Source organism: Pangasianodon hypophthalmus, chromosome 17, assembly GCF_027358585.1.
Source record: "Pangasianodon hypophthalmus isolate fPanHyp1 chromosome 17, fPanHyp1.pri, whole genome shotgun sequence".
Lineage (NCBI taxonomy): Eukaryota > Metazoa > Chordata > Actinopteri > Siluriformes > Pangasiidae > Pangasianodon > Pangasianodon hypophthalmus.
In genome coordinates this window covers 14,116,668-14,135,080 of record NC_069726.1, presented here as the reverse complement: position 1 = coordinate 14,135,080, position 18,413 = coordinate 14,116,668, and the positions used below count along the sequence as shown (strand labels likewise).

At 38.5% G+C, this 18,413-nt stretch overlaps 1 long non-coding RNA gene across 1 annotated transcript; it reads right to left on the bottom strand.

The window, feature by feature from the left end:
• Positions 1-7,852: 7,852 nt before the first annotated feature.
• LOC117599376 (uncharacterized) lies at positions 7,853-15,620 on the bottom strand. The gene is made up of 3 exons (XR_008304381.1): positions 14,864-15,620; positions 8,385-13,052; positions 7,853-8,186 (listed from the first exon to the last, which is right to left on the bottom strand). It is a non-coding gene; the product is annotated as an uncharacterized LOC117599376 (long non-coding RNA).
• Positions 15,621-18,413: the final 2,793 nt, after the last annotated feature.

Sequence of the window (18,413 nt, the reverse complement as noted above, 5' to 3'; positions counted from 1 at the left end):
CTGCTGTTGTACTTGGGTCACATCATATTATATTATGAAGAGAGTCATACGATGATGATGATGATGGTGATGATGATGATGATGGTGATGGTGATTCTCCAATCATGAGAGAGATTAATGGCACTTTAGCAAAGCTGGAGAATCTGGCATTCTTATCTATGTGTTTATAGCATATAAACACAGAGCCAGAGACAAACTTTAAACATAAAGACAGGTGGATGAAGCAGGAAGCCAGACTCCACAGCCTCTGTTCTGTCTTGTGACCTTGTTGGCCCTCATTGAATAATTTATTAAAGATCTTCTTCCTGTTTTTTCATATTTTTTCTCTCAGGGCTATCTGCTCTAGTTTCACAATACCGCAGCGACTAGATGCTGATTGAGATGTAGCTCACATTTCCATACTTTGTGTCCGTGTGCCTAATTGAAGAAACAGGAGTATCTATCACAAGCTGATAGCATCTACAGCATGCAGCCGATTATTCTGTCAGCAATGCTCAGTGGGCTAATCAGTTAGCAGCCGACCAAACTCCACAAAGAGATCTGATCTGACTGTGACAAGGCCAACAGAAGAAAAATGTATGCAGCTTTTTATTATGAAACATCCGAATAGGGTGATGGATGGCCCAAATTTCACTTCAACAAACTTCCCTGAACTTCCATTGATACGGGTTGATTAACGACTATATGAATCGTCCAACAAGGAGACAGAGACGAGAGAAAGAAGGGGAGTGAGAGTAAATTTTTCCAGTATCAAATCAAACTTTCACTTACTGAAGCAAGATGCATTTTTCATTATTTAGGTAGAGTAGATATTTTTTATTACAAAAAAGATGGAGAATGTTCAAAGTGATTGATGATCAGAAATATATTCATGCTTTATACACTCACCAGCCACTTTAATAGGAACACCTGTACACATTCTCATTCATGCAATTATCCTATCAGGCAAACATGTGGCAGCAGCGCAATGCATAAAATCACGCAGATACAGGTCAAGAGCTTCAGGTCAAACATCAGAATGCAGAGAAAATGTGATCTCAGTGACTTTGACCACAGAATGGTTGTTGGTGCCAGAAGGGCTGGTTGAGTATTTCAGAAACTGATGATCTGGGCTTTTCTGATACAACAGTCTCTATAGTTTACACAGAATGGTGTGAAAAACATTCAGCGTGAGGCTGTTCTGCAGGCAGAAATGCATTGTTGATGAGAGTGGTCAGAAGAGAAGTTTACCAGAGTGTTTCAAGTTGACAGGAAGGCTATAGGAACTCAAACAAGCACACTTTACAACCATGGAGTGCAGAAATACATCTCAGAATGCACAATGCATCAAACCTTTAGGCAGCCGAACTACAACAAAAAGACCACATCATGTTTCACACCTGTCAGCTAACAACAGGAATCTGAGGATTCAGTGGGCACAGGTTCACCTAAACTGGACAAACATTGGAAAAACATCACCTGGATCCCAGTCCCGAAGCACACCTCTAGGCTCATCCATACGCCCTGTCAACATTTAATTTTTGGAGCCTTAAAGTCTTGGAGTAACTGCACATTTCACTGCACTTTGTACCTGCTACAAATGCGCATGTGACAAATAAACCTTGAATCAGAATTTTAAAAAGTAAAAAATAAAAAATGAATAGTGCTTCTCCTATTCATATTTGCATTTGTATCTATATTTGTATCTGTTTAGAACACTTTAACTGTTCATTCTGGATAATGTATTCATATTTAGGCTACAACCCTAATATACTGTTTATTACTTAGCATATATTACAAAGTTTAAAAGTAGGAGAGCTAGATATTTTAAAGCCCTATTCAGGGGCAGCACAAACTACAGCACACCTGCTGCCAGGTGAGTTTAACAACCCTGAACATCGTGAATGTAGATATTGCATATTTTTGCTGGGAACAGTTTTGTTGCATTAATAAAAAAAAAGAAAAAAAAAAAACAGACTACCAGCTGCACAGACGTCTGATTGGGGCTTTATGCAGCAGCAGAGGCACTCAGGGAGAGACTTGTTCAAAACACACACCAACATCTGGCAGCCCTCATCAATCATGGCCTTTTTCTGTATACCATTCCTCACCAGCCTGTACTGGTGCATCAGATCAGTGTTCAGTCCATTCACTGAGATGGCACACTCCTTCCCAAACACACACGTACACACTCACACACACACACATACACCCATACATACACACACACACCCCAATCCTCAATGTGACCGCTCAGAGGTCCATCACAATGGATTTAAAGAGGGCACATAGGTCAACTGGAGGCAGTGTTTACCAATGCCCCTTGTAAATATGTATTAAAGAGTGTACTCTCAGTGGGGACACAAAGGCAGACAATCAGCAAACAGATCATGTTTAACTTCAGTAATACACTTTCAAATGGAAAAACAGGGAGGACAAATTCACAAGAGAAAGCATGAGTTGAAAGCTTAAGTGAGTAAGGGCCAATCTATTCCATCCAGTCAAATCTGCTCCTTCAAAATGTAAATTTTTTACCCTCAGACAATACAATTTTCCTCTAGTGACCTTTGCTGACATAGGAGCAGTGTTCATGACTATACAGTCAGGTCCATAAATATTGGGACAGTGACACAGTTTTGGTAATTTTGCCTCTGTACAGCACCACAGTGGATTTGAAATGAAGCAGTCAAGATGTGACTGAAGCGTAGACTTTCAGCTTTAATTCAAGGGGTTTAACAAAAATATCGCATTAACCGTTTAGGAATTACGGCCATTTTTTACAGAGTTCCTCCATTTTCACAGGCTCAAAAGTAATGGGACAATTGACTGATAAGCAGTTTCATGGCCAGCTGTGGCCTGTTTCCTCCTTATATCATGATAAATTAAGGAGATAAAAGGTCTGGAGCTGATTCCAAGTGTTGAATTTGCATTTGGTAGCTGTTCATGGGAACTCTCAATATGCCGTCCAAAGAGGTGTTGATGCAAGTGAAGGAGGCCATCATTAGGGTGAAAAACCAAAACGGACCTATCAGAGAGATAGCAGAAACTTTAGGAGGGCCAAATCAACAATTTGGTACATTCTTAAAAAGAAGGAATGCACTGGCGAGCTCAGCAACACCAAAAGGCCTGGGAGACCACAGAAAACAACTAAAGTGGATGATTGCAGAATTCTTTTCTTATTGAAGAACAACCACTTCACAACATCTAGCCAAGTCAGGAACACTCTGGAGGAAGTAGGCCTATCATTGTCAAAGTCTACAATCAAGAGCCACCTTCATGAATGTAAATACAGACGGTTTACCTCAAGATGCAAACCGCTGGTAACACTCAAGAACACAAAGGCCAGATTAGAATTTGCTAAAAAACCTCTAAAAAAAGCCTGACCAGTTCTGATGCAAGATTAACTTGTACCAGAATGATGGGAAGAGAAAAGTATGGAGAAGGAAAGGAAGGGCTCATGATCCAAAGCATACCACATCATCTGTCAAACATGTGGAGGCAGTGTTATGGCATGGGCATGTTTGGCTGCCAATGGAACTGGGTCACTGGGGTTTATTGATAATGTGACTGTTGATAGAAGTAGCAGGATGAATTCTGAAGTGTACAGAGCTATACTTTCTGCTCAGATTCAGTCAAATGCTGCAAAACTGATAGGACAGCGCGTCGCAGTACAGATGGATAACAACCCAAAACATACTGTGAAAGCAGCCCAAGAGCTTGGAAATTAAATGTTCTTAAATGTCCGAGTCAGTCACCTGACCTCAACCCAACTGAGCTGCTATTCACTTACTGAAGACAAATCTGAAGGCAGAATGACCCACAAACAAGCAGCAACTGAAGATGGCTGCAGTAAAGACCTGGCAAATCATCTCAAGGGAGGAAACTCAGCATTTGGTGATGTCCATGGGGTCCAGACTTCAGGTAGTCATTGACTGCAAAGGATTTACCTCCAAGTAATAAAAATAATCCTAATATTTATGATTATATTAGTTTGTCCCATTACTTTTGAGCCTGTGAAAATGGAGGAACTCTGTAAAAAATGGCTGTAATTCCTAAACTGTTAATGCAATATTTTTGTTAAACCCCTTGAATTAAAGCTAAAAGTCTACGCTTCAGTCACATCTTGACTGCTTCATTTCAAATCCACTGTGGTGGTGAACAGAGGCAAAATTACCAAAACTGTGTCACTGTCCCAATATTTATGGACCTGACTGTATAAGCAAAATCAAATTATTTTCTATGCATCCCATCAGCCTGACTTTTTGTTTCCATTTAAAACAGACATTCAACATGAAAAGTTCTTATCAGTCACAACCTTTATGGGTTCGATTTTCACAATCAAGAAATATTCATTTAAAGTGCTCCTGAACTTTTTCTCCGTGATTTTCCTGATGGTTGATGTGCATTGCCATTTTTCTGTAATATATTATTTGCCATTCTCAAGCCACAGTATTGACTACCAGTCAAAAGAGAAAATGAGCTTTGGTATGACCTTTCATGACAGAAAAATGTAATCCTGTCAGACACCATTCATACCACCATCTCTTGCTATAGAACCAACTTCAATCTTCTCACATAGGACACATAGGTACTGTCATGATTTCATTATGAAGAGCACTCACTTACTAATTAATTCCAAAGTCAGCAAAGATCACCAAAGAAATTCAGAGCAGAAAAAAGCCAACTTCAGATCATTTAGAGGTTGCGATTAAAAAATGAAATATCTTGTGCTTGAAAGGTCAGCCATCAGATGAGTTATGAAGGTGAAGACATGCCCTGCGCCAGCACTGAGCAGAGAGAGAGAGAGACGATTCCCAGAGCTACTGTCTAGACAAAGACATTAAGATGCATACTTTAAAAAAAAAATTAAAATGGTTCATTTTACTTTGTTCTTCTTGTGTCAGCTCTGCATGGGAAAGATTAAATGCAACATGAAACTATACCACTTTCAACTCCATTTATTTGACTTAATGGAATTCTCAGGCAGAAAAAAAGAAAGAAAAATAGGTTTAAAAGCAAGCAAATGTATGAGTAGGGATTATTAGCTCTCAGACTTTGCTTATTACTTTGTCCTTATTTGTACTTTTTCAGTCATGTGAAATGTAAACTGCTATGGATCAAACCAATATGTTTTACTGGTGTGTCTTTATGCCTAGTTAAAAATGGAAACGAGCTCATCTTGCGTGTTGTAAAGTTTTGGAATTTGAAAGTGATCCTTTAGAGATTTAGAGATATGTTCACATTCCCTCACTGCATATCCGGTGAGACCAATATAGGCATGAAAACATCAGTCCATCTTAACAACTTCCTTCAGGCACTATATCACCTTTCTTCCCTCTGGATTGCTTCTCTATACTTTTCCTCTCACATTTAAAGCCCACTTTGTGATTTGTTATATTTTTTACATCTGTTACTAAACACATGCAAGCAAGCATTTTCCTCCAGGTGGGCTTGAACCTGTGGCGGTGTGTGTCGGGGAGCAGAGGCCCAGGGGATGCCATTAAACTGCAGCAGCTCTTCCGGTCCTGCCGAGCGTGACAGCAGGTGAAGGTAAAAATAGTGAGCCATCTGTTAAAGCAGGAGATTGTGAAAGCCTTCACCATGACTCAGTGGGGACTCAATTAAAATGTACATTTTCCTCAATGGCTAAGGGGAATGCACTCCTGCAGTCTTCCAAACCCATACAGGCCCAGGTGCAGTGCTCTCAGTTAGGACAGAGGATCCCCAGACTGAGGGGGGTCCAGAATAGCTGTTTGTGTGACAGCAACCCTAAAAAAACTGGAGCTGTTTTTCGCCTGCTATCAAATCCCTATGTGCTCAGGCTTTTTCTTCATTTTCCCTTTGCTTTCTTGAAAACTTTGTGAAACTGCAGCTATCATGGGCTTTGGGGGGGGGTTTTGTTTGTAAAGACATGCTGGTACAAAGCCTTTTTTCATGCACATAGCTTGCAGAAAGCGGGATAAAGCTTGAGGATTTAATACTATAAAATAACAAGAGAACTAAAAGCATACTTCAGCTCTGCTGTTCTGCTGCAAATTTGCATCACCAGGCTTATAATATGGGCGATCGTGTCTAGATGCCCTGTTTGCGGCGGCTTTCTCATAATTGAGTTAATCACATTTGCATGTTTGCAGAGCAGAGACCTCTGCGCCAATCAGAACAGGTGCACGCTCTTGTACACATGTTTATATCCTACCAGGGCTTCATCATTATCTACTCCAAATCCAGCATCGAATTAGTGCTAACGTTGTATATGCCAGCTTGAACGCCACCTGCTGCATGGAATATTCCATACAAGAAAATATTTAGTCCAGTCAACATCTGGCAAACAATCTCTCATTTGCACTCAGTACTATGCTCAGTTATGTAACTGCTGTGATGGATTTGAATTCAGACTGCGTAGTCCTTCTCTAGCAGCAAATCATTATTTTTTTAATCAATTTAACTCCATGGTCTTGTTTCATTAATGTGGTTTAATATGACAATAATGAGATTCTGCCATTGCATGACATGGTAGTGTATATCTACGTATTTGACACGTATTTTTATAGGTGTATGGATTACTGACTATGCCTTAAATATTCTCCATAAACACAGCAGTTTCTGCTATGTATCCAGCTGAACGTGCTTCCTTCTTTAATCCTCCTCTTGCAGCATATACCTTAAATCACCTGACAATATAGCTATCATCTCAGTGGTAAGGGAGGCAGACAGAAACATTTTATGGGGTGGTAGAACACATAGACAAACACTTAAGAACACATTCAAGGCCTGGTGTTGACAAATGGTGGTGAACAAGCCAAGGTATGTAACAATTGTGCTGCAAATCAGATGGTACAAGGGTGCAAATGTATTCAGAGCCCATGTACATAGACATTTGTGAAATTATAAATGGAGTATTCATCTGGAATAGCAGATGCTAAAATATGGTACAATAAACAGACATTAAACTATATATGGATTTTCAGATCCATAGTTAAATCAGGTGCACAATATTACCTTAATAGTCTACTGAAATACTGTGTGTGTGTGAATTCAGTAAAGTAGAATTCAGAATTACACATTTTCTTACACATTCACTGAGTAAATCATAAAACACAAGGATGAATTAAATTTAAAGAGATGAAATAAATTTCAACAAGAATTGAAATTAAAAGCTCTCCCTCTGGACTCATAGGCTATAAGGACATCATAATAAAGAAATTTAAATTGTCAAACTATAACTGTTGCTAAAGGGGCTTTTGTAAAATATATTTAGGAAATGCTCACATTTCAGCTTTCATTTTGCTTTTTGAAGCTTATTCTACAGGATCATTAGAGATATTCGGTTTATGTATATTCCAATTTCAATGGACTTATGAAACAACTAATGCTCTACCTTCTTCCAAGTAAATTCCCATTTCGCTGTACTACTGATGACATTTCCACACTCAACACCTCCCCATTTCCTCTTTGCTACTGAACTCCTACCTAAGTTATCCAGCACTAAGCAGCAGCTGCCGAGAACTCCACGTTTTCAGAGTGTTTACAGTTCCATAATCACTATTCATGACATTTAGGTCTGCACAGCATGGCCTGTGGGCTGGGACCAGCCTGATAAAGGTTCTAATCCAGCACTGCTGGATTAAATTATTACATTTAAAAAATATGGCTTCCACATTTGCCAAACTTCCAATCCCTATGTGTTCCAATAAAATGTATATTCTCTCTGTGATGTCCACATTTGTGCAGTTTGCCAACATACACGAATATGAAACATACATAAAACACATACTGTGGCATTATCGAAAGAGTATTGATTCTTTTATAACCTATTATATCGTATTACAAAATAAATATTTGAAGTGTCAAACATAATATACCAGAATAGTTTTATTAACTATGAAACATGAAAACAGTACATGTGATATGAATACATTGATATTTTCATCAGCATGAAACTTGGAAAATGATAACAACAGTAGCCCATGGCGAATGTTGTTCAGCACCAGAATGGCAGACTGGCTTGGCAATAGTTTCTCACACCATGAAACAAATTATTTCCTGTTTCGAAACCATATGGGCTGTGAATTGCAGGAGTCTCTCTCCGATGCCTGACGGCCTTGGTTTTCAGAGAATTGTGTCTATCAGTGAGTGTAACTTCGAGGTGGCACCGTGAAGCTGGTGTGATCAGATGGCTTGGGCTTTGCCAGAGAACCCTCAAGCACCTGAAAATAATGGACCAGACAGAGTGAACTCGCAAAACGGCACTGATGCTCTGCTAAAATCCACACTGGCATGATAGATGTCTCGCTATTATCTGAAAATCCACTGGGTAACATGACACCCTTTTTCCAAAAAAACTACCCCTAATAAACACAGTGACTGACATATTCTCATTCACCATGAGCTTTTCTCTGTCATACCTCCATCAACCTCAGTTTCCACTTCATCTCCAGTCAGACACCGTCCTCCCAGAATGCATGCTGCTTTTTTTCTAGAACTGAACAAAATTACTAGGACATGTAATAGCTTGACTTCACAGAAAAAAGACTTTGTGGACAATTTTCCCTTCAAATAGCTTTGTTTTTAATGCTCCTCCAGTTAACTTCAGGACTTCTGTGTCTTTCTACTTTCTCTGCAGTGGGTCTTCATGCTCGGTGCCCTGAAGCCAGCTACCTGGGCTTTTAATTACTGTTTTTCTAAAAGGACTTTGATTCCTGCAAGCGAGTCCATTCTGCCATGACATAATGACTCTCAGTTAAAAGTAATTAGTACCTAGGGAAAGAGGTGTACCAGGGCAAGAAAACAACAGTGAAGCCTCCACAATTAGGTGGGTGCTAACGTATGTAAGCCCTTGTCAGCTGAACAGAGAAGGAGAGGAACTCAAAAGCACAGGACAGGAGGCTGTTATGGTACATAATCTTATAAAGTCGTATTATACAACAATTAGTTCCGGTCCACTAATTTGATTGGACAAGCAGCATTCCAAGAGTGCTGATATTTATTATAACAACACTGGTACATCTCTGTGTTCGCTACATAAAATGCCAATCAACTGTAACTTGCCCAGAGCATTCACAGCACAGTTATTTACTTTTAGTGACTCCAAGAAAACTTGATAAAAGTTAAAGCTCTCATAACACTAAAATGGGGACAAAACAGTGAAAGAAAAGTAATCTCTCAGAGGCAGAAGTGGAAGTTATTTTGACTCAGGTCTACACCAATAAAATTATTATTTAGCAGCATAACAGCATGTGGGACAAAAAAGGACAAAACCTGGAGACAAATTACAGAAAATGGCAAAAGAAAGAAAGAAAGTAAGAAAGAGAGAAAGAAAGAAAGAGAAAATGGCTTGACATGAAAATTGGGTAAAAAAAAAATCTACACTGTACTCAAGTGATCATGGACACCAAAGCGCAGAGTGAAATGTAAATTGTAGAATGTAAAACTAGTAAAGGGTGATTCCATGAATGTGCTGCCATTTAGACCTTGTAACTTTTCATCATTTTTCAACAGTAAATCTAGGAAAACATGCATTTAACCTTTTCACAAGCCTCCTTTGCTGACACTGACTGCATTTTGCTGTTAAATAAGTACCAGGTTTGAGATTTTTATCAAAGTGTTAGCAAATACACATTTTGTGCATTTGCTAACTCTATGCTTGCGTCCATGCTCGTGGCATTAAGGACATTCTAATAATGTACTTAAAATGGGGTGAATATGTTCAGCTGAACAGGGTTGAGTGAATGTTGTGGGAACATAAAAATGTACATTTTTTATAATTTATAATGGATGACTCATGGAAACAGATGCTTCAAACCTGAGATGTTAAATGGATTCACATATTAATGCAAAAATAATCATGATTATATTTCAAGCTAAGATAGCCATAGTGAGCTGGGACAAGCATAAATGTTCTTTCCAAAGTCCTGTATATAGGTATATATATATATAGCCCATAAAGTGGCCAGTAGGTTGTGAATGAAGTTTGGCTTTGCTACAATGTGATTGTACTGCAATAAGCTGAGATGTAATGATCAACATGGCCAAGAACGTTAACTCTGTTACTGTCAACGCTGTTAAGGCAGAGTAACTACCTAATGCAAAGTAAAAATTTTTGATATGCACAGCAGAAAGATTGACAGTTTGCTAAATACATATTTTATTTTGGAATTTAAATGTATGAAGAAGTATCATAGTTCTGAGATGCTTGTCTATCAGGTACATCTATCAAATACCACATGGCCATTCAGACATTACCGAATAAGTATCAGGAAACCAAGCATTTTCATACTGCTACCATCAGCCTGTATTGTTGACACCAAACAGCAAGTTCCATGAATGTATGCTGCTTGTACCAAATTCTGATCATCATGATGCAAAATGAACTTTCCATTCCTCAGTGCTAGAGGTTTAAGTCTCCTATGTTGACACCATTGGGTCTTGACATGGTCCTTTGCCATCCACAATATAGCCAAAATGGTGCATTCTGTGATGATACTCTACAAACTAGAATTAAGCTCAGATGTGATATTTCTGGTTGCAGAGTTGACACTGCTGTATGAGTTATTTTGGTAATACTATCATGCATTCACAATATATAATAGAATGTGTCACAGGTGAAAATGGAGACTAATTAGCAAAAAAAAAAAACTAACTAATTATTACAATAATAGCAATTGTTTTTAGAGGAAATCAGCTGTTTAAAGTGTTTGACGCAAACTCAACAACTTCTAAAAGTGTATATAATTAACTATCTACTATCATTTCTTTTGTTGGAACAAGTGACAGTTCATTTGTACAATGGAATCACCCTTATAATTGTGTAAGTGACAGTAACTGAGCTCACATCTTCCATGGTTTTTAGTCAATAAAACTTTTATACAACCCATAGAGATGAGCCTGAGAGGAGCCAATGTTTTTTTCCCTCCTAATTCTGCAACATTCTGAAGGTTGAAACAAATCTAAATAATATGTCGATTAGACAAGTATTTGAGATGATGACCCACACATGCAGCGAAAAAAATGAGAACCCTACACAAAAATACAGTATACTTTATATTTTCATATATTTGTGTGATGGCTTGAAAAACGTATGAAGTGCAGCTGTGGCTGAATTCTGGCAAACAATTAACAATGATGAAAAACTGTGTGGCCAAATTTGGATTTGTTTTTCTGCTTATAACACATCTACATCTATATTAAGAAAACAGAACTATATCTCACCGCAATATGAAAACATTTTCATTTACTTGCCTTGGCTTTCTACAAAGATGACATTAGTTACAGGACAATGTCGTACTATTTGATTTTCCTTTACTTTCTCTTATGCTTAAAATCTGTTTTATTCTCTTTATGCTGATTGTTATTATTTGTGAGTGTATTCTGTACCAGGGTGTTCTGACCTGATATGTCTTGCCATAAGATAAAGTGGGGTAGAATGTATGTAAGGAGATAGATAAGTGGTACATGTTGTCAGGGCCAGCCCAGGCTCTGTTGGCGCCCTAGGCGAGATTTTAGTTGAGATGCAGTGGATGGAGAGGCTGGGTCACCTTGATCACCAGGAGCTAATTGAGATGAGGCGGATGGAGAGGTTGAAGCTACTTGTAAATACGTCAGCAGAGAATCTGTTAGAATATGGAAGACACCAGACATGAGCTATACTCAAACCCAAATAAAGAAATGCAAATACAAATTACAGGCTACGTAATTGAATTTATCTGTAGATGTTAGCTAGCTAGCTAGCTAGTTAATCTAATTAGCCTCTAACCTGTCATCCCCATTTTTGGACAGTGATCAGTTGAGTCAAGAGCAACAATGATACTCCTATTCATCAAATTCCATGACTGACATTTACCTAAAGTGATGAGAGACTGATAATGATGATGGATGTGAAAGTAATTGCACATTTCCCATCAGAAATGTATAATCTTTGATAAAGTGGCACTATTGTTGTTTTTCCATAAATATATTAGGTTAGAAGTGTATACATAGGCAGAGTATTTGTGTGCTATATCCTGTCATCTTAGGATAATATTACATCAGGTTAAAGTAATTACAATTGAGATAATATAAAGATAAGGATAGTATTTTGCATGGAATGGGTTTCTCATAGCCTATTAGTCTGTAGGCTATAAATAAAGGCTGAAAACATAGTTTTCATTATCATATTTATAATTTATATAACTTACTCATTACATATTACATTCAGCTAAACTAAAATTAATACATAGATTTTGCTTTTAGACGTTCAGTATGTTGGTGTCTTTCATTTGAACTGGATGGAATTTTTAAATGCTCAACAATGCAGTTTTCTTCCTTTTCACTTCTGGAGGTAATATGATTTTAAAATGTTGTAACTTGTGATGGAAATGTATGAAGGAGAAACATAATTTCATTCAGGAAAACTGGTTGTTTTCAGAACTTCACACAATATTTCACCATTTCAGCACTTTCCCAGGCTGCCACACATTTATTATTCAGATCCATTAGGTTATTGTTGAGGAAGAGGCTGTAAAGTAGAAAGAACACAAAATATTATACACATCATAATTCAAAAGAGCAAGAAATATTCATAAGTATACAAAATACCATATTCAACCAGAGTACTGATGTGCTGATTTCTTAAAAGTCTCATTTATAAACATGAAGTAAGCAAAAAAAAAAAAAAAGAAAAAAGCACCACTACAGGAATCCTAGGTGAGTGAGTAATGCCTACCTTTCAGGAGTGTAAAGGCAGGGAAAAAGGGGGCCATAGAGAGGAGGTTAAATTTTTAGAAAGACAGATTTCCCATAAGTTGAAGGCTGTTCTGGACCAGACATTTATCAGTGGAATGAGTCGGCCTCTGACAGAGCTCGGAGCACCCTGGATATTAACTCTGCAGTGGGCATCGTCATCATCCACCCTGCTCATATGACCAGCATCGCAATGGGCTGATGAGAGATGGCGCTTCCTTCAGGGCACAGTATATCATTGCGTGGCCTTGCCATATGTTGTCAGTTGTGACCTTGTTTGAATGTGAAAGTGAGACATCCACTTTAAGTCGTAAAGCTGTGGAACCTTATTATAGTTTTTGTCCAGCAGTTTTACCCTTGAAGACAGACGTAAAATAAGATGAATCCTCAAACCATAAGAACATCATTAAAGAGGCAACTCAAATACAGCTTTCCTTTGCATGACTTACTTGGTTTTTGTTTACTTTACAGTGGCAATGACATTGAAAGGAAAGTTCTGAACTTAAAGTCCTACTCTTCTTAACTTGCTAAGTCTTTAAACACAGAGTTTCTGTAAAACACCCCACCACTTTGACCGCAAAGATATTTGGGCTTATATATATAGAAGCCCAATCACCATGCTCCAAAGCACTATTAAATGAATGTTTAAAAAGCAGTTTGGATTATATAATCAGAGTAATTGGCAATTAGGATTTGCTTAATGGTATAAAACAGTACCCAATCACTAAGTTGTAGTTAGTTGTAATCTTAATTTTGTGATTAAGTCTCAAAAAATAAGGAATAGAAGAAAAAACACAACTCCTAGTATAAGCTTGGCCAAACATTTAGTCACGCATATTTCTCTGCACCAAATAGCTGTTTATGTAGGAAAATGTGTCATAAATAGGATCTACATGAGCTGTCTCCAGCCATTAGTGTCATGTAAGATGTTTTTGGATTTCGCTCCCCCACGAGGCAGTCGCCCCAGGCCCCGGCTCCTTCCTGAGCTGCTCTGATCTCTAGACCTGCCAGCTATGACCCCATTAGCATACTGGCGTAAACAGGATTCACTTTCCATACAAAATAATGTGGCTGATCGGAATAAGCAATGAGTGGCACTGGTAGAGCTTGCCCTTGGCTGCTCATCCCTGACCAGAGAAATGTTTTCTTCAGTAATGACTGTGGTTAGGATTAGAAAAGGTTAGCCAGAGAACAGTGTGTTTGGCCCTGTCACAACTGGAACAGTGCCAGCATGGCCAGGTTTTTCTTCTAGATATGAAGCTATCTTATGTTGTTTGATTAAAGTTTAATGGTTAAGGGATAATACTGTCAGGTCTGATTATATTATAAGGTGATTATAAGGTGTTTTAAAAATGTGATAATTCAAAGTTTTATAAGTAACGTGATCTTCAGTGGCATCCAGAATTTATTTTGTGACAATTCAGAGTTGACTTTTAGTTTAAACTTCTTTCATAGACATATTGGTCTATCTTCACTTTGGTTAATGCTTTTCTACATTACCCACAATGCTGCTCAACTATCTTCTGATAGTGTTGCCAGTAGAAATTAGCCCTTCTCTAGCTTCATCACTACCTAGAGATGCAGCAGCACTTTAGTCACTTTAGAGCATAACTCAGCACAACAGTGTCATATAGCTGTATTGCATTCTGGAACTTGGAGCCCGATGTTGCCATTTCCACTACTTCTCTGTTCGATTTCTCATTAATGGTGGAAAATGGTGAGTGATAAAGGAAAGTTCTTGCCCTCTTTTTCAGGAGCTAACAGTAAGACCTGACTGTTATCACTTATGTGTGAGAATGTTTATGTTTGAGAAAATTTTTTTCTAATATTAATCGCCACTGGAACTGCATCAGCAATGTCTGCCTGTGAAGTCAGCACTGGAGACAACCACTAATTTCTTACAACAATAACAATAAAATACAGCACCAACCAACAAATTAGTACCAAACTCACTAATCACTAATCACACATCACAGATATTTCAATATAAACACATTTAATGTGTTTCAGGTGGACTTTTCCCTTAAGTTTAGAAAAACTGTCATACCACTTCTTACTTAAAGATTTGTAAAGTAAATTCAGTAGAGATACTGGTGAGTATTTGCTGACCACACAAAAAGGCTCTGGCCAGTGGAGTCCCAGCATAAGAGTGAAGCAGTGTAGTTACCCGAGCTGTACAGCTTCCATTGCTAAACTCTTTTTCTTCTGTAGCCTGTGGCAGTCTCTCCACTTGATAATATTCCTCTGACACATACGACTGTTCAAACAAGAGCTGAAGGCCTGCTATTAATGGCCTCCTCTTTAGAAGTCGAGACGAATCACTGGCCTAAGCCCCTCCCTGGGCTGCTCCATTTGTACTTATTCAGTGCCTCACTAGCACAGTCACACTGTGTAAACAACATGAAGCAAGGAGAATGGGTTCTCCTCTGCCCTCTCCTTCCTAATTTAGACATCCCAGCTTCACCGCTGTGGGACATTAGGGAGCGTGGCTAAGGAGTCAGACTAAAAGCACAGTAAGATTGTAGCCCTGTCTTCAACTCTGTTTCCCTTTTCCTCCCCATCTAGTGTGCATCCTAGCAAAACGAATCATCCTTGCCAGAGGAGACAGGCACCATGTGCTGCTAGAGATAGCAAATGAGATTTATGCAATGAAAGATGAGACGCTCTGTTCAGCAGAACGCACTGATGGCTAAAATTGAATACACAGTGCAAAGTCGAGGACTGCAATCGATACTGAGTATTAAAGCAGAATTTGAATGGAGAAGCGGTGATGATAATAATAATGGTGCTCATCATCATTCAGGTCTATCAGTTTGGGCATAGCGGCTGTGGCACAATGGTCAAAAACTTTCCATGTAGCGCAAGGTTGAAATATGTTCTTTTGATTAGGTTCTAGTTGTAATATTGAAAGCAAGTGTAAAACTTGCTGAAAGATCTTTCACTACCTCTCTCATTCTACTCTCTACCATACTGATACTACCAGTGCAAAAAAAAAAACCTCTCATGACTGAACCTTGAGGGGAGTTGTTTTTTTTTTTTTGTTTTTTTTTGGACAGGTGGAAAAAAAGACTGAGAATAAAATAATGGGCATAAAACGGAGTAAAAATGACTCATTCCCCCATGTCAATCCACAAAGCCCTATGCGAAACGTCTGAGAGCAGTCCATTCCTAAGTAATTCAAGTAAGGGTCCCAGGTCTTGTAATATTAAATAAAATACTGAAAAGAAACTGCAAAACATTTTTGCTTCTCCCATTGGTCATGTGAATTTTTGCTTGTGGAGCATCATGCAAAAGTTGAAACTGAACTGAACTGAACTGAACTCTGTTTTTCTGTGCCGTGTCCATTACTGTGCTCAGTAATGCGAAAATTCACATCTGTGTTGTGCATCCAATTGAAGATAACGTGTTTGAAAGCACAATGTTCCACAAAATATGTGAAAGGCACTTTGCTATGAACAATATTTGGCTGGACTTGCAGTGGCTTTGCCACTGATCGGCTTCCATCCAAACTATTGAATAAATATGTATGCAAATACTTTGTGATTTAAAGAAATGACCTGTATAAGATCAATATGACAGAAATTCATCATTGTGGCTTTAACCCATGTGATTCAGAAGGAATAGGTTTCTGTGTGTAGTACTAAAAAACAATTCAAAACGCTAGGAAAAGCATGTGTGGGTAAAATTAAGGCAAGCCCACACTCCTCTGATAACTAGTCCGGCTGAGTCAGGGTCTAGCAGATGAGGTTGGATAAATTCCAATATCTCCTCATCAGGCAGCAAACAGGGAGTAAGCCAGTAAGACGAGCAGTGACCCCTTCATCAAACCAGGACATCTTTATGTATAGCCAGGAGGGTGAGACTGGAGAAGACGCAAGCAAGATGTGCTCCACTAGGAGTCAGATGAACTAGTGTAAATTGGCTACTTTGATGATGAGAACAAGAAGGAGAGAGGGCAGAAGGATGAGGAACAGCCGGCCTGATTTTTTTTTTTTTTTATTGGGCTGGTGGAATAACACCGATGTGCTGCTATTTAGAGAGTAGAACAGTGGCCTAGAGCATGGAGCTGAAGCGTGACTCCACGGTAAGGAGCGGATCACCTCAAATGGGTCAGAATGAACCAAAGATTAACTAGAGCAATGCAGAGACACACAGAGGAGAGAATACTGATTGCATTAGATCAAGTTCAAGAGGAAGCAAGAGGAAAAGGGGAGACTTGCATCATACCACTGAGTCCTCTTTTTAAGTGAGTTATTCTTTAATCTAATGGAAAGTAACATTATCCACTAAGGGAATCATAGGATCATGCTTTTGCCAAAATTCAAATCCAACTGATTCAGCACATAATACCATTTGTATAATCACATAGCTCCCAATAGATACTAATGCAAACACTGTGAAGATTAAAATCATTTGTTGTTGCTGACTGAAAACAGTAAGAGTGCTGAACCCCACTGGCGTACACTACTGTTCTTAAACAGCAGAACCCAGAGAGAGCTGAGAAAGACACAATGATATACTGCCATCTAGGGTTTATATTACAATACTTCTGTACTTAACACTTGCTGGAGAGTTATAACACATTGCCTTCAATGCATTCAAGTGTAAAGGTCATATCAAAGATATAACTCTGACCTAAACATGAGTTTTAAATATAGCTGGATTGTCATTATAAACTCAGTTCTGCGCAATCTCACTGATAAATATCGTGCTCAATTGCTTAATGACATTCAGACATGCAATGCATTAAAAACAAGGCCTCCATTATACAAACAAATGACTGATATAGCAATGAGAGAAACCCAAGATCCACAAACGATGGCCACTTGGCGCCAGTAGCGGTTGCCTAATCGGGAGGATTCCAAGAACCAACGGCAACTGGGTTAGGCTTTTCCAGTAAGCTGGAAATTGCTATTGGCATTCCAGGCAGATTAAAGTCAATAAAATACCACTGAAAGGAAATCAAGTTTATTATGATAGAGCGCTGTCTGGGTGAACTCCTCTTAGGCTTCAACAAACACTAGACACTGTGTCTTTTTTTTTTCTCTCGGTCCCTTGCTCGAGTCTGCAACTCTGCATTCATTTATCCTTCTTTCCTTCCGTTAATTTTCATTCATTGCACCACTAATGGTGAAGGTAATGATAATGTGGTGGTAAAGCAAGATTGAATACATATCCTCTGCACAATACACTCACCCATGTCTGACCATGCAGCTTCCTTCCATGGTTTTCATTATTATTATTATTATTATTATTATTATTATTATTATTATTATAGTCTTTAATGGTATTGATTTTAATCATGAATAAGAGGGCTGAATCTCCTGGTGAGCTTTAAATCTTTGTACTTTCTGTGCTGCTGTATTAACTTACTGCTTTAAGCTACAGCAAATAATCATCTCTCGCGCTCCCCAGGGTTCCCATTGTCCATCACAAAACCTGAGGCACTGTTACTACCTGAAAGGGAGCAAGGCACCACATTAGGGAACTAAAAAGAAATAAGCTTTTCTCCTCCTGAGAAGAAGACTAATGTGCTAATTAAGAATTTACCTTGACTGGACCACTTTAAAGACAAAAGATTAAACGGTCTCAGATCTGCGCAAAATCTCAGATCTTTCTCTAAAACTGTAGTTACAGAAATGTGTAATTTTAATGCATTACACTGATGGCTTTAATTAACACTTGACAAACTTTGTCTTTTATTTGGTTCATACTGA